Genomic DNA, 18,201 nt, shown 5'->3' with positions numbered 1-18,201 from the left:
ATAAACACATCCAACTGTACACACGGTATACACATCCTGCTGTACACACGATACACGCATCCTACTGTACACATGGTACACACATTCTACTGTACACATGGTACACGCATCCTACTGTATATACGGTACACGCATCCTACTGCACATACGGTACACGTATCCTACTGAATATACGTTACACGTGTAACGGATGTGAAACGGCTAGCTTAGTTAGCGTGGGCGCTAAATAGCGTTTCAATCAGTGACGTCACTTGCTCTGAGACCTTGAAGTAGTAGTTCACCTTGCTCTGCAAGGGCCGCGGCTTTTGTGGAGCGATGGGTAACGACGCTTCGTGGGTGACTGTTGTTGCTGTGTGGAGAAGGTCCCTGGTTCGCGCCCGGGTATGGGCGAGGGGACGGTCTAAATTTATACTGTTACACACGCATCCTACTGCACATACGGTACACGCATCCTACTGTATATACGGTACACGCATCCTACTGCACATACGGTACACGCATCCTACTGTATATACGGTACACGCATCCTACTGCACAGACGGTACACGCATCCTACTGTATATACGGTACACACATCCTGCTGTACACACGGTACACACATCCTACTGTACATACGGTACACGCATCCGACTGTATATACGGTACACACATTCTACTGTACAAGCAGGGAAATATAAAATAAATGTAGGATACAAATAAACAGATAAACTTCATACAAAAATAAAGATATATACAAACACATATGTGCACCTTTGACATACAATATTAGGCCTTTCTTCACATGCATATCCAGAGACAACATTGCTCAGCAACCTGCACCCTCCTGAATGAACAAGGCCATGGTTTTGATAATAAACTGGAAGTCTGAGAGACTTAACAAGTATGCACTTGGCAACCAGCAGCAGCAGTAAGACGTTGTTGTGATTCATGGTGGGCTGTAAATAAGGGGCTCGGCTGTGTGTCCTGCAGCGTGCTTTGCTTGTGTTCTGTTCGGAGCGGTGAGGTACTAGGATTGGCTTCCTGGGGTGTATGCTTGGCCCTGCAGCCTGGCGCCAGCCAACGCATCTCCCCACCTCTACTCACAGAGACAAATGAATACACACACACAAACACAAACACACACGCAACCACAAACACACGCATACGCATGCACACACACACGCAATCAACCCCTTCACCTCCCACCACACGTTCACCCAGTTTAGATACCATCTATGTGAATTGAGTTCTTGAATTGCAACCATGAAACACATTTTAAAATGACAAATAGTTACACAAGTTAATATTGAACTCTTTATCAATGATAAAACATAACTTCTATACTGCAACACTTTATGTTTATGCCTTGTTTAAAGTACTTTGGGCAAATTGCCTTGTCCCAGTAGTGATGAGTTTTGGGGATGGAGAGTTTTTTTTGTGGCACATTTAGTTTTTCATGGAGGGGGGGGGGGGGGGGGGGGGGGGGGGGTTACAGGTATAATATAAAAATTCATATAATTATATACTTTGTACTTACCTGTGGGCTTACCTGTGGGCTGACACTCACAAATGATGAAAAAAAAACACCTGGAAACAGTTGATGGTTCAGATTACGGGATGCTGAGGTCATATTTTTCCATATTCTGTTCCAATTAAAGGGTTGTCCAGATTCACTTAGATATGTGGACCATACCTTTTTAATGGCTATCAGGATATGAGCTTTCCAGAAGTTGTTTATACTGCACATTGTAGAGAACAGTCATTTAAGGAGCCCAGATAATTTATTTTTAAATCCCATCAGTATTTTGGTTCAGTATTTGACTTTCCAAAGGGACTCGATAGGCCAGCATAGCTGATTTTAATTGTAAATATAGAAAATAGGAGGTGCCTGGTAATGTGTATGTGTCTATCAAGTCTTGGAATGTTCTCAAACCATTACTGTCCATGATATCTGTACAGATTCTACAGATGACACAGGTGCTAAGCTACAGGACTGTTTTGCTAGCACAGACTAGAATATGTTCCGGGATTCTTCTGAAGACATTGAGGAGTACACCACATCAGTCATTGGCTTCATCAATAAGTGCATCAATGACGTCGTCCCCACAGTGACCATACGTACATAACCCAACCAGGAGCCATGGATTAAAGGCAACATCCTCACTGAGCTAAAGGCGAGAGCTGCCACTTTTAAGGAGAGGGAGACTAATTCAGACCCTTATAAGAAATCCGACTATGGCCTCAGCTGAACCAGCAAACAGGCAAAATGTCAATACAGGACTAAGATTGATTCGTACTACACTGGCTCCAACGCTCGGCGGATGTGACAGAGTTTGCAAACTATTACAGACTACAAAGGGAAACCCAGCCTCAAGCTGCCCAATGACACAAGCCTACCAGAAGAGCTACATTACTTCTATGCTCGCTTCGAGGCAAGCAACACTGAAGCACGTACGAGAGCATTAGCTGTTCCGGACGACTGTGTGATCAGGCTCTCCGCAGCCGATGTGAGTAAGACCTTGAAATAGGTCAACATTCACAAAGCCACGGGCTAGACGGATTACCCGGACATGTATTACGAGCATGCGCTGACCAATTGGCAAGTGTCTTCATTGACATTTTCAACCTGTCTGAGTCTGTAATATCAACATGTTTCAAGCGGACCACCATAGTCCCTGTGCACAAGAACACTAAGGTAACCTGCCTAAATGACTACAGACCGGTTGGCACTAACATCTGCAGCCATGAAGTGCTTTGAAAGGCTAGTCATGGCTCACGTCAACACCATTATCCCAGAAACCCTAGAGCCACTCCAATTTGCAAACCACCTCAACAGATCCACACTTCACTATCCCACCTGGACAAAAGGAACACCTACGCAAGAATTCTATTAAACGACTACAGCTCTGCCTTAAATACCATAGTGCCCTCAAAGCTCATCACTAAGCTAAGGACCCTGGGACTAAACACCTCCCTCTACAACTGGATCCTAGACTTCCTGACGGACCACCCCCAGGTGGTAAGGGTAGGGAGTAACTCATCTGCCACACTGATCCCCAACACGGGGCCCCTCAGGTGTGCATGCTCAGTCCCCTCCTTTACTCCCTGTTCACCTATGACTGCATGTCCAGGCACAAATCCAACACCATCATCAAGATTGCAGACGACACGACAGTGGTAGGCCTGGTCACCAGCAATGATGAGACAGCCTCTATGGAGGAGGTCAGATACCTGGCCTTGTGGTGCCAGGGTAACAACCTCTCCCTCAACGTGATCAAGACATAGGAGATGATTGTGGACTACAGGAAAAGGAAGAACGAGCACGCCCTCATTCTCATCTATGGGGCTGTAGTGGAGCAGGTTGAGAGCTTCAAGTTCCTTGATATCCACATCACCAACAAATGATCATGGTCCAAACACACAAAGACAGATTTAGCATGGGTACCTCAGATCCTCAAAAAGTTCTATAGCTACACCATTGACAGCATCCTAACTGGTATGGCAACTGCCCGTCCTCTGACCGCAAGGCACGACAGAGGGTAGTGCGTACAGCCCAGTACGTCACTGGGGCCAAGCTTCCTGCCATCCAGGACCTTTATACTAGACGGTGTCAGAGGAAGGCCCTAAATATGTCCACCCTAGTCATAGACTTTTTTCTCTGCTACCACAGTACCGGAGCACCAAGTCTAGGTCCAAAAAGCTTCTTAACAGCTTCTACCCCCAAGCCATAAGACTCCTAAACAGCTAATCAAATGGCTACCCAGAATATTTGCATTGTCCCCCCTTTTACGCTTCTGCTACTCTCCGATTATTATCTACGCATAGTCACTCTATCTACATGTACATATTACCTCAATTACCTCGACTAACCGGTGCCCCCACACATTGACTCTGGACTGGTACCCCTGTATCTAGCCTCGCTACTGTTATTTTACTGCTGCTCTTTAATTATTAGTTATTTTAATTTTTTATTGACCTATTATTTACTTAACACTTATTTTTCTTACAACTGCATTGTTGGTTAAGGGCTTGTAAGTAAGCATTTCACTACAAGGTCTGTTGTATTCGGTGCATGTGACAAATAACATTTGATTTCATTTTGACCATTAGGGCGATGCAAAAAGCCGCCCTCCAGATTGCAGGGCGTAATTGTGAAATACTGGAGTATGGGCATGCCATTTTGATTCCCCATTATGTACAATTGAGTGTTTGGTACGGGTAGTCCTCCTCTGTCTTTTCCTATTTGTAAGTTTGTTAATTTTATCCGGGATCACTTACAGTGCCTTATACAGTACATTCAGAAAGTATTCAGACCCCTTCATTTTTCCACATTTTGATACATTACAGCCTTATTCTAAAATGGAAAGAATACATTTTGTTTAACATATTGTATATTTTGCATCTTTGTAATATATGTTATGGATTACAATCCATATAATATCATTGAAAATGGGTGATTGACAGCCACAAATGAAAACATATCATATCAAATGGAATGTCTCGGATTTACATACAGGATAATACGAAATTATCTAAGATCAGGTTGGTGTGTCTGAGCTAAACCCATAATAAAAACACACATTATCTCTCCAATGCTGCATGTGGAAAACAATACAATGGCTCCCAGTAGAAGAGAGAGATCGAGGTGATGTAAGGAAGCGACAGGGTGTTATTGGTGATGGATACCTGTTCTTTGGGTTTTTACCATGACTTACGAGTTCCAACTGCTCGACTGATTGATTTTAATGTACTGTATCTCCAAGCGAGAGAGGCTTCATTTGGGATTCCCTGAGCGTTGTATAGGCCTCAAAACTGTCTTGCGCCCCAAAGCGCCTCGCAGGACTGACTGAGCAGAGGCTTATGATCCACGGTTAATATTTAATACCATTGTCCTAGCTCATCGCCCTGGAAACACATGCTGGACCATCGCTATAGAGGTCAGTTTTGGATTCCCTTAGGGATGTGGACTGTCCGGTGCGTTAAATGAATCCCAGGTGATTCCCGGGACATTTCCAAAACAGGGACACTGCGTAGTGATGCCTGTAGCCTAAAGGATAAGAAACTGGCCCGGGATAAATATAGTGTGTAAAGTAGATAGATATTCACTATATTAACAGGAATTAGTACTAGACTACTATGTAATGCAGCCCATCACTCACACTGTGTACCTGAATACTTGTAAACATATAATCTGCACTGAAAGATACATAACGCACAGTTCACACGCTGAATTTATGACAAGTTAAACGTAGTCTGGCACATTTAAGAGCTTTGCTTGACGTATCAATTGGTTTCACACAACCGCTCTCAACGACACAGAACAGGAGACCCAACACCTCATTGGATTTGGATCAAATTTAGGTATAACAGCGACCCCTTCTGTTGAAAAAAACACAACGTTTATTGGAATAAAATGATGCTTCACACACCTGTGTGGATGTTTGAAACAGTGAATATGTGTCTCGGTTAACATGACGTGTCCTCATATTTCGTAACTCCCTTTTACTAAAGAATCACGAAGAGTCTTCCCATCCCTAAAATAAACCATGAGTTCTGCTAGTGGTAGCAATATTAGGGATACTATGTAACTTAGACATTCCATTTTCTTCCGAGATTGCAAAACAACATATATGTTAATGTAGTACACATCGGTTAGGAATGTTTCAACCTCTGTGTTGAGAAGTTGTGTATTTACTGTCATTTCCTGGTTTCAAAGAGCACTAGAAACTACACTAACTGTGAGCTTTAGCATTTCTTCTGTCGCTACAGAAACAGACCCTGGGTCTGTTCTAAATTGAACACCTGCAAATCCGAGGCCATGGTTGTGCTTTTGTTGTTGGTGTGGTAGTGAAGCAACCTTTATTTGCATACAATTAACATAACATACATAATTTAAAGGTGCTATATGCAGAAATTGATCCGTCATTTCATGGTTGCTAAAATTCTAATAGTTTGCCTATTTTCAGTTTAAGAGACAAAACAAGCAATGTATAATTTAAACCAGGTACCTTTTGATTACCGGCCCAACTGTTAGGTTTCCTGCTGCTCTATATATTATTATGAAATTACCATTTCTCCAGACTGTGGAAGAACTTCTCTGGCACGCTGCATTAAACAGAGGTGTGCTTCACCCATGCTGAAAAAGCGGCACAGGCTGCTGAACCATCTTGGTGCACTGCAATGTTCCACTCTATCCAGCTCTTCCAAAGAGAAAGTTATTTATTTTTGTGTTTGGTGTGGCGATAGAGCAGTCAGTTTGAAAGAGGGTGTAACGGTTTTCTTCTTCCTCTGACGAGGAGTATGAAATATCGGACCAATGCGCAGCGTGGTAAGTGTCCATAATATATTTAATAAACTGAACACAGAATACAAAAGAACAAGAGAAATAAATGGAACAACTGAAACAGTTCTGTATGGAAAGACACAGAACACAACTACCCACAACCCATAGTGGGAAAACAGGCTGCCTAAGTATGGTTCTCAATCAGAGACAACGATCGACAGCTGCCTCTGATTAGGAACCATACCAGGCCAAACACAGAAATACAAAACATAGAAATACAAAACATAGAATGCCCACCCCAACTCACGCCCTGACCAAACTAAAACAGAGACATAAACAAGGAACTAAGGTCAGGACGTGACAGAGGGCTTAACAACGCTCTCTCTCTACCTTTACCAGCCAGAACCGTAATATACGTCTCTGTACTAGGGCTGTTACGGTGACCCTATTACCACCACACCGGTCAACACGAGTTATGATGGCACTCAAATTCCATGTGACCGTATAATTAGGCTTCTCCAAGCTCTGATGCTGCTCATGGTAATTAGTAGCATACCAAACGTGCTAACTGCCTCGTACTCAGCACTCTATTGTCCCTCCAATCACTCTGTCATCAATGCAAATATTAAAAAATTTAATCAAACACTTCATGAGAGCTCATGAGTTCATGTTGCTCAACATTTCTATAGGCTATGCAATTGCGTGAGAAAGAGTTTTGATGGCCTCTATTAAAAAAAGGAGGATCCCATCAGCTTTCTATAGGCTAGGCCTACTATATTTATTTATCAACTTTCTTAATAATGAGTACATTGCTTCGCTTTACAACAGGAGTATACCCTATCTGGCTGTGATGAAAATTAACCATGGGAAAAGCGTCCTCCATTCGCTATTTAAGTGCATACAGGAAATTTATTTTTTCCCCCATTCTCCTGTTACGAGACAGGTGCATAATAATGGTCCATTCTAAATCAAATCTAATTTCACACATATGCTAAAAAATATATGTAAAGATGAGATTAAATTAAGAATAGTCTGGTGGGTGCAATATTAGCCTATCACTTGTGAATGATGCCCAGCGTGTGGAGTAAGGCATTATTTTGCCACTTTTCAAATCATAGTTGCACACCTCATGTAGGCTAGTCCATACGACTAAACATTCTTATAAGATTTGTATCATAACTAAAGTGGCCAAATAACTTATTATATTCAGCCTGGTGGAACAACGGTCCCTTTGGCTGCATGGATTTTGAAAGGGGCATGACGGCCACACAAGAGGGATGTCGCCAGGAAATTTGAGGCCTGGTGAGAATATTATCAAATGCTTGTCAAATGGTTAGCAGTTAGCAACTGCTTCCAACTTTTTTCAAATCATCATTATAGTCCCATCATGCAGCCTGAGAATGTATTACAACTCAAAACAGACAGTGCCTTCAGAAAGTATTCAGACCCCTTGAGTTTGTTCACAAATTAAAAAATATATATAACTTTTTGACATAAGGAATCAGACCCTTTGCTATGAGACTCAAAATTGAGCTCAGGTGCATCCTGTTTTCATTGATCATCCCCTGAGATATTTCTACAACTTGATTGGAGTCCACTTGTGGTAAATTCAATTGATTGGACATGATTTGGAAAGGCACACGCCTGTCTATATAAGATCCCATAGCTGACAGTATATGTCAGAGCAAAGATCAAGCCATGAGGTTGAAGGAATTGTCCGTAGAACTCCGAGACAGGATTGTGTCAAGGTACAGGTCTGGGGAAGGGTACCAAAACATTTCTGCAACATTGAAGGTTCCCAACCTGGGTGGGAGGTATTCTAGTGGTTAGAGCGTTGGGCCAGTAACTGAAATATCAAATCCCCGAGCTGACAGTTAATCCACTGTTCCCCGGGCGCTGAAAACATGGATGCCAATGAGGAGAAGGGCCTTGGTCAGGGAGGTGACGAAGAACCCGATTGTCACTCTGACAGAGCTCTAGAGTTCCTCTGTGGAGATGGGAGAACCTTCCAGAAGGACAACCATCTCTGCAGCACTCCACCAATCAGGCCTTTATGGTAGAGTGACCAGCCACTCCTCAGTAAAAGGCACATGACAACCAGCATAGAATTTGCCAAAAGCCACTTAAAGACTCTCAGACCATGAGAAACAAGTTTCTCGGGTCTGATGAAACCAAGATTTAACACTTTGGCCTGAATGCCAAGCGCCACGTCTGGAGGAAACCTGGCACCAACCCTACGGGGAAGCATGGTGGTGTCAGCATCATGCTGCTGGGATGTTTTTCAGCGGCAGGTACTGAGAGACTAGTCAGGATTGAGGCAAAGATGAATGGAGCAAAGTACAGAGATATAATTGATGAAATCTTGCTCCAGAGCACTCAGGACCTCAGACTGGGACGAAGGTTCACCTTCCAACAGAGCAACAACCCTAAGCGCACAGCTAAGATAACACAGGAGGGGTTTCGGGACAAGTCTTAGAGCCCAGACTTGAACCCGATCTAACGTCTCTGGAGAGTCCTGAAAATAGCTGTGCTATTCCAACATGGCAGAGCTTAAGAGGATCTGCAGAGACGAATGGGAGAAACTCCCCAACTCAAAAAAATATATAAATAATGTGTCACATGCCCTTAATTCAACCTTACAGTGAAATGCTTACTTACAAGCCCTTAACCCAATATGTAGTTTTAAGAAAATAGCAACAAATTAAGAAATAAAAGTAACAAATAATTAAAGAGCAGCAGTAATATAACATTAGCGAGGTTATATGCAGGGGGTACCGGTACAGAGTCATTGTGCGGGGCACCGGTTAGTCAAGGTAATTGAGGTAATATGTACATGTCTTCCAATTCATTAATCGCTTTCCCAATTTCTAACAGCCGGCAAACACTTGACAGATTACATGCAGCAGTAATTCTCACGGCAGTCGCTTTAGGGACCGTAATTTAAGGAGTCTATAGGCATGGGCCATGTTAGTAGTAGCAGGGGTTACTTTAGTAGCATTGTTGGGATATCAGTTTATGAGCACTCGTGCCACATGAATTGGTAACCGGTAACTGGGAGACTGATGGAAGTACAGTGGAGGCTGTAATTCAAATGTCACAAATTAGTGATCTTGCCATAAGAGGCGAATCTATGTTGTCAGGAAATGACCCATGTGTTGCAGTGTGTATATCCTCAGGTGAAAGCAGAGATAACCAAGGGCACGGGCTGATTTCTGGAGATTGAGTGTACATCAAGGTACACCAGAAGGGGCGTGTTGGGACAACGTTGGTCTGGTCCACACACAGTACTCCTTACAGCACCTGCAGCGGTTAAGATCGTCATGTCTCTCCCTGGTGGGTGCATAGTGAAGTGAGGTCCAGCTGCATAATGGGTGAGCTTGAAGACACCATGACAGAGGAAGCAAAGCCAAATAGAGAAAGAGACCAGATGCCACTGTAAACATACAGATGGGTTGGGTCTAGGAGCTACTTGAACATCATAGTTGGGTTGCATTGGGTGCTTCATGGGTTAATGCATCATATAAAAGAGGATAGATGTTGCGGCAATTGTACTCTGAACATTTTGAAGACATTGATGTGAAAGCATATATAGTGCTGAGTTACCTCAAGAGGATGTAATGTTGATTAGGGATATGTATTTGCCTACCAGGTGACGTGCCTATCAAGTGGCAATGAAGGAGATGGGGAACAGTGAAAATGACGGCTTGGAAACACCTCTCGGAACCTGGGGCCGGAAAGGGGAAGACTGGGCGAAAGCATGAGGAGGCAGAAGTGTTAAACAAATCACAGTAGATTTTATATTTGAGATTCTTCAAAGTAACCACCCTTCACCTTGATAACAGCTTTGCACACTCTTGGCATTCTCTCAACCAGCATCGACCTGGAATGCTTTTACAATGGTCTTGAAAGAGTTACCACACATGCTGAGCACTTGTTGGCTGCTTTTCCTTCACTCTGAGGACCAACTCTTCCCAAACCATCTCAATTGAGTTAGGTTGGGTGATTGTGGAGGCCAGGTCATCTGATGCAGCACTCCATCACTCTCCGTCTTGGTCAAAAATCCCTTACAGAGCCTGGAGGTGTGTTGTGTCATTGTCCTGTTCAAAACTCTCCACCCGGCACAGCCAGAAGAGGACTGGCCACCCCTCATAGCCTGGCTCCTCTCTAGGTTTCTTCCTAAGCTTTGTCCTTTCTAGGGAGTTTTTCCTAGCCACCGTGCTTCTACACCTGCATTGCTTTTTGTTTGGGGTTTTAGGCCGGGTTTCTGTAGAACACTTTGAGATATCAGCTGATGTAAGAAGGGCTTTATAAATCATTTGGATTTGATTTGATTTTGAAAAACCAATAATAGTCCTTCTGAGCACAAACCAGATGGGATGGCGTATCACTGCAGAATGCTGTGGTAGCTATGCTTGTTAAGTGTGCCATGAATTCTAAATAAATCACTGTATCACCAGCAAAGCACGCCCACACCATCACACCTTCTCATCCAGGCTTCACGATGGGATACACACATGCAGAGATCCGTTCACCTAATCTGCGTCTCACAAATTTGGACTCAGACTAAAGGACAGATTTCGACCGGTCTAATGTCCTTTGCTTGTGTTTCTTGACCCAAGCAAGTCTCTTCTTCTTTTTGTTGTCCTTTAGTAGTGGTTTCTTTGCAGCAATTCAACAATGAAGGCCTGATTCACATAGTCTCTTCTGAACAGTTGATGTTGAGATGTGTTTGTTACTTGAACTCTGTGAACCATTTATATGGGCTGCATTTTCTGGGGGTGGTAACTTCAATGAACATATCCTCAGCAGCAGAGGTAACTCTGAGTCTTCCTTTCATGTGGCGGTCCTCATGAGAGCCAGTTTTATCATGGAGCTTGATATTTCTTGTGACTCCACTTGAAAAAACGTTCAAAATTCTTGACATTTTCCAGATTGACTGACCTTCATGTTTTAACGTAATGATGAACTGCAATTTCTTTTGCCTATTTGAGCTGTTCTTGCCTTAATATGTACTTGGTCTTTTACCAAATAGGACTGTCTTCTGTATTCCACCCCTACCTTGTCACAACACGACTGATTGTGAAGGAAAGAAATTCCACATTCACTTTTAGCCTGTTAATTGAAATGCATTCTTCATGAAGCTGGTTGAAAGGATGCCAAGAATGTGCAAAGCTGTCATCAAGGAAAAGGGTGGCTACTTTGAAGAAAATAAAATATTAAATACATTTTGAACACTTTTTTGTTTACTACATGATTCCCTATGTGTTATTTCATTCTTTGAAGTCTTCACTGTTATTCTACAATGTAGACAATAGTAAAACATAAGAAAAACCATTGAATGAGTATGTGTCCAAACTTTTGACTAGTACTGAACATGTGCAGTGGCTTGAGATGCTAAAGTTGTTTATGTTAATTAATATTCAATTACTGTGAGAGGCAGGAGGCAGGCAGTTATTTGCTTGGCAATCACCGGCTGACAAAATGTCATGACCGCCACAGCCCTGCTCTGTACACACACACACACACACACACACACACACACACACACACACACACACACACACACACACACACACACACACACACATAGGGATGGGCATACATTTGATACAAAATACAACTACAAAATACCCTAAAGATCAATGTATCAAAAGTTTAAGATACTTTTGCAAAGTATTGTGTTGAGTTAAAATACATGTATTTAAAAAAATATTTGTTAGTAGCCGACCGAACAGCAACAACATTCTCAGTAACGGTTACAAAAACGATTTACTTGCTGACTGTGATATGTTGTTATTTAACTACCTTAGTTGTCCAACATGTAAATGTATACTGCAAATCACACTGGCTATTGTCATTGGCCTTGCTCATTAGAATAAAACTCAGCATGGTTTGCAATTGTTAATTTTTACATATACATGTATATTTAGTTCAATTAGCAGACATTTTATACTAATGTAGTGTGAAAGGGGACCACAAAATTGGCAATCATTATAAAGAAATCGTATAGAAAAGTATTTTGTATTTTGAAAAAGAGAATTAAAAGCAGGCCGGTGCAGTTCATGGAATTAGACACAATTAAAGATGGAAAAAAACAACAACTTTTAAATGAGAATAGGCATTGGTCTAGTAATACATTGTTATTGACTATTGCATTGTTGGGTCTTGAGTTTGCAAGAAAGGTATTTCACTGTACCTATGCCTTTGTCAAATTGAAAACACACACACACACACACACACACACACACACATCAAACCCCCTCTTCACAAAACACAAGTAGTACATGTGGAGTCAGTAGTCCATGTGGAGTCAGTAGTCTATGTAGATTGAGTCAGTAGTCTATGGGAATTGAGTCAGTAGTCCATGCGGATTGAGTCAGTAGTCTATATGGATTGAGTCAGTGGTCTATGTGGATTTAGTCAGTAGTCCATGTGGATTGAGTCAGTAGTCCATGTGGATTGAATCAGTAGTCTATATGGATTGAGTCAGTGGTCTATATGGATTGAGTCAGTAGTCTATGGACAGCAGGTGGTTCTGCAAGGCAGAAGGCTGTACAACAGGTGGTTGCAAGGCAGAAGGCTGTACAGCAGGCAACAGCTCTAGGAAATGTTGGCCGCCTAGACAGCTGGTACAGCCTGGCTGTGCTGTGCTGGGGCCTGGACCTGTCATGTAACTCCATTTGTAATGATTTCCCATCTAAGGCTCATTTATTTATTTGATGCCAAGGGGGGGGGGGGGGGGGGGGGGGGGGTGATTGACAGCTAAGGTTGATAATAATTCTGTACAGCTCCCATCAATATCGGTATGTGTGTTGGTGCGTGCGCTTGCATGCGCGCGTAGTCTTGTGTGTTTGTGTGTGTGTGCTTGAAGTGTATGAGTGTAAAACGCTGTTGACATAGAGTGACAGTGTCCAAACTATTCTGAGACACACAATGGAAGAGTGTAATGTCATACTGTATGTTGTGGTGGTCTCTCTCTCTCTCTGTCTCCACCCCCCCACCCCGACACCCACCTCAGACCTCGATTACTTCCAGACAAATAGCCATGGCCAGCCTCCGCCAACCTCCCCCAGTAGAGACAGAGGTCAGGGGGGATCAAGCGGCCGACAGGCCTGGGACAAATATGACTCAAACCAGAGCCGACACCCTGCCTTCCAACGCTCCACAACACATCGCTCTGATGAAAACCTACAGCTCCAAGGTAGATGGAGGGAGGGAGGGAAGGAGGGGAGACATGGAGGAGAGAAGGGAGGCCGGTGCTCATAAAAACAGCCACTCACTTTTCTGCCCGGGAGCTCTCATGATTTGTAGCTGGCTGCTTGACTTTCCACTCCCTACTGCTGGAGTTATTTTCAGAACTAAGCTATTGAGTATTCATACAATTCATTTTCATCTCTCGATGTCTGAGACACAGTGCCATTTCAATCAGATCTCCTGCCATCCAAGTCAGCCTCCTCACACCTACAGTACTCCACCAGGACCTAATTCTCCTTGACCACTCCTCCCTGTTCGCCAGGTCAACTAGTCAGTGTGAGGCAGATGAAGAGTTTGGTGTGTTCCGTCACACATACGCTTGAACGCACATACACACGCACACAAACATACCCACTAACACACATACACACACACACACACACGTACAAGACTACACAAACCTGCGCATAACACAGGCTACACGTACACTTACACACACTACACATAAAACACACACACCTGCACACAGACATACGCACACACATATGTACAATACTACACACACACACACACACACACACACACACACACACACACACACACACACACACACACACACACACACCACAGTGAGTAATGCAGAATCCATATTAGACAGACAAGAGGTGGATGTTCTCAGGCAGACCCATTAATTGACCAATCTCTCCAAGCAGCAAATTGGTAATTGCACAGTGGGTGTCAGCACAGCATCGTTGTTCCTCCTCCTCCTTCGTCTTCTCCTCTCTGTGACTTTCTAGGTACGCCGTGTTAGAATGGGTTGTTGGGCTGTAGCACTCAGAGATAAATCCATGTCTTAACGTCTTTAGAAGAGACGAGAGAGACATTTCCGGAGGAAAGGAGAGAGAATGAAAAGATTGTCTGAGGAAGAAAACGTATTCTAGGGCCCGCCTGACTCCTGTACCCTGTGCCTGTCTCGGTGCAATTTCAGGTAAATGGGTTTACCGAAGGAGGCTCTGACTCTACAGCACATTAAGTCTCGGGAATAACATAACAAATCACAGCGGCCGAATGGAAAAGGCCCTTCAATTGCATTCCCATTCAATAAGAGAAGAGTAATGGCTATTAAAGCTAAATAAGTGCTTTCTCTCCCCTCGGCCTCACACAGTCCTGGCACACTGTATTTCAATGAGCATGGGATCCAGTCGGTCTAAACCAATCTAGTGCAGAGCAGATCGGCTAGAATTCCAGACACCAAACCTGTTCAGGACAGTAGATTTCAATCAATTTCAGAAAATCGGATAAGAGACAAAGAAAGCAGTTTGGGATTTATTTTGTGAACAGATGACTGCTCATTTCAGTTAAGGTGAGAAAGAGACATAATATTTATGTTGTTGCAGATCCACAATGGTCCTAAAGGATCAACATGAAAAGTATAAAGAACTCAACTAATGCATAAAAGTCTTTCCCTGTGACAAGGACATTCACAGTCTGAGAGGACAGAGCAGTGGATGCCATAAAGAACAGCTGCATAGGCAGCGTGGCAGAGAGAGAGAGTAGTGGCAGGCCCACTATAAGACATTGCCTCTATCAAGGGGAAACTGGAGGCAGGGGAGCCGAGATGGAGAATTCTCTGAGCCACCATGGAACTCCTTTACTTTACACATCCATTGTAAGAGACACCTTATGTTCATTTCCCTGTCCAATATGCCTTTGAATGTTGAGGAAAACGTACCCAACACTCCCCAGAATCTCTCCCCAAGCAGTAGGCTACACCTTCACACATAACTAAACCTGCCCAATGTCCTTGGAAACACTGCCAAGGACTACAAAGCAACACAACAACCAGAAGATAAAGCACAGAAAAAAAACTACAAATACCAGCCAACCTACATCTGAGTGAGAAAATGTCCAATCCGTAGTTACTTCCAAGTGCCAAGAATGAAAATAACTATATTACAATAATCTCTTCATATCCTAATAAAATGTATCTTACTATATGAAGACTCAAATGCTTAGTTAGTACATTGCAGATGTCCTGTCAGCAACGTCAAATTGCACTGAGGTGTGAAGTAAGAGGTGAATGCCCTTGAATTTGATTTTACCTAAATTTAACTAGGCAAGTCAGTTAAGAACAAATTCTTATTTTCAATGACGGCCTAGGAACAGTGGGTTAACTACCTGTTCAGGGGCAGAACTTTCCGGTTACTAGTCCAACACTCTAACCACTAGGCTACCCTGCCGCCATTGAATACAATGGCAGCAGAGGACCACAGCCTCCCCAACCCAAACGAAGAGGCCTCACACCCCTATGCAGTGGCCACACCCCTATGCAGTGGCCACACCCCTATGCAGAGGCAATCTAAGTACAGTCACCCCCAGATAAAAAATTTTTATCCTGCATGTAAAAGGTACAAAGAGAAGCTCCTCAAAGAAAATCTAGATACACTATTTACTGTCAACAATGGGTACGTAAACAACCTCATCTTCCAGACAAGGATGCAGCATGAGCCCCATCCTCTTCAACATTTACATGAAAGAATTGGTGAGGGCACACGGCCTCACCCTACTGACGTGGAAATCAAATGTCGACTTTTTGCTGATGATCTGGTGCTTCTGTCCCCAACCAAAGAGGGCCTACAGCAGCACCTAGATCTTCGCACAGGTTCTATTAGACTTAGGCACTGACAGTAAATCTCAGTTTGACAAAAATAATGGTGTTCCAAAAAAGGTCCAGTTGCCAGGACTACCAATACAAATCTATCTAGACACTGTTGCCCAAGAGCACACAAAGAAGAATTACATGCCTAAACATCAACCCCACAGGTAACTTACACAAGACTGTGAACGATCTAAGAGACAAGGCAAGAAGGGTCTATGCCATCAAGAGTAACTTAAAACCTCACTAGGGTACGTGGGACGGCGTCCCACCTGGCCAACATCCAGTGATATTGCAGAGAGCCAAATTTAAAAACAGAAATAGTCATTATAAAAATTCATAAAACATACAAGTGCTATACATGGGTTTAAAGATTAACTTCTTGTTAATCCAACTACGGTGTCAGATTTCCAAAAGGCTTTACGGCAAAAGCATACCATGCGATTATCTGAGAACAGCGCCCAGCAGACAAATCATTACAAACAGTAACCATCCAAGTAGAGGACTTACACAAGTCAGAAATAGTGATACAATTAATCACTTACCTTTGATGATCTTCATATGGTTGCACTCACAAGACTCCCATTTACTCAATAAATGTTTGTTTTGTTCGATTAAGTCAATGTTTATATCCAAAAATCTCAGATTTGTTTGCACGTTTTGTTCAGTAATTCACAGGCTCAAACGCAGTCACAACAGGCAGACAAAAATACAAATAGTATCTGTAAAGTTCGTAGAAAACATGTCAAACAAGATATTTATAATCAATCCTCAGGTTGTTTTTAGTCCTAATAATCAATAATATTTCAACCGGATAATAACGTCGTCAATATAAAAGGTAAACAAGTAAGGCGAGCTCTCGGTCGCGCATATGAAAAAGCTCTTGGACACTGTAGTGTCCACTCATTCAGAGGTCTTACTCACTCATTTATCAGAATACAAGCCTGAAACAATTTCTAAAGACTGTTGACATCTAGTGGAAGCAATAGGAAGTGTAATTTGAGTCCTAAGTCAATGGATACTGTAATGGCATTCAATAGAAAACTACAAACATAAAAAATCCCACTTCCTGGATGGATTTTTCTCAGGTTTTCGCCTGCCAAATCAGTTCTGTTATACTCACAGACATTCTATCCAAATCTACCAATTATATTAATGTCCTAGCTTCTGGGCCTGAGTAGCAGGCAGTTTACTTTGGACACACTTTTCATCCTTAAGTGAAAATAGTGCCCCCTACCCAAGTGAAGATAACAATTGACATCCCAATTAGGATCTGTAAAAAAAAACTTAACAGTTACGGAACCCATTGCCCTATATGGTGGTAAGATCTGAGATCAACTCACCAACAAATAATTCACAAAATGGGACAAATACCCAATTGAGACTCTTCATGCAGAATTCTTTAAAAACATACTTTGTATGCAACTTAAAACCCAAAACAATGCACGAGTCAGAATTAGGAGTATACACACTAGTTATCAAAATCCAGAAAATAGCTGTTAAACAATCTACAACCACGTAAAGGAAAGCTCTAACCTACAGAGAGATGAACCTGGAGAAGAGTCCCCTAAGCCAGCTGTTTCTGGGGCTCTGTTCACAAACAGACCCCACAATAGCGCCAGGTCAGCAACACAATTAGACCCAACCAAATCATGTGAAAGGAAAAAGATAACTATTTGATACACTGGAAAGAACCAAAAAATAGAATACCTGACCACTGTGACTGACCCAAAATGACAAAAATCCTTGACAATTTACAGACTCCGTGAACATAGCCTTGCTATTGAAAGAGTTGAAGTAGATTGAAGTAGGAAGTTTACATAAACTGAGTTTAAATGTATTTGGCTAAGGTGTTTCACAATTCCTGACATTTACTCATAGTAAAAATTCCCTGTCTTAGGTCAGTTAGGATTACCACTTTATTTTAAGAATGTGAAATGTTTCTTTCAAATCAAATCAAATCAAATCAAATCAAATTTTATTTGTCACATACACATGGTTAGCAGATGTTAATGCGAGTGTAGCGAAATGCTTGTGCTTCTAGTTCCGACAATGCAGTAATAACAAGTAATCTAACTAACAATTCCAA

The 18,201-nt window shown here is 42.5% G+C and overlaps 1 protein-coding gene across 1 annotated transcript in view; it reads right to left on the bottom strand.

The window, feature by feature from the left end:
- LOC139381372 (protein sidekick-2-like) overlaps nt 1-18,201 on the bottom strand; it is a 605,846-nt gene that overhangs the window by 131,165 nt on the left and 456,480 nt on the right. The gene's annotated exons all lie outside the window — the stretch shown is intronic.

The sequence above is a fragment of the Oncorhynchus clarkii genome, chromosome 23, assembly GCF_045791955.1.
Source record: "Oncorhynchus clarkii lewisi isolate Uvic-CL-2024 chromosome 23, UVic_Ocla_1.0, whole genome shotgun sequence".
NCBI lineage: Eukaryota > Metazoa > Chordata > Actinopteri > Salmoniformes > Salmonidae > Oncorhynchus > Oncorhynchus clarkii.
The sequence above is the reverse complement of the archived record's forward strand: the minus strand, read 5'-3'. Positions and strand labels throughout refer to the sequence as shown.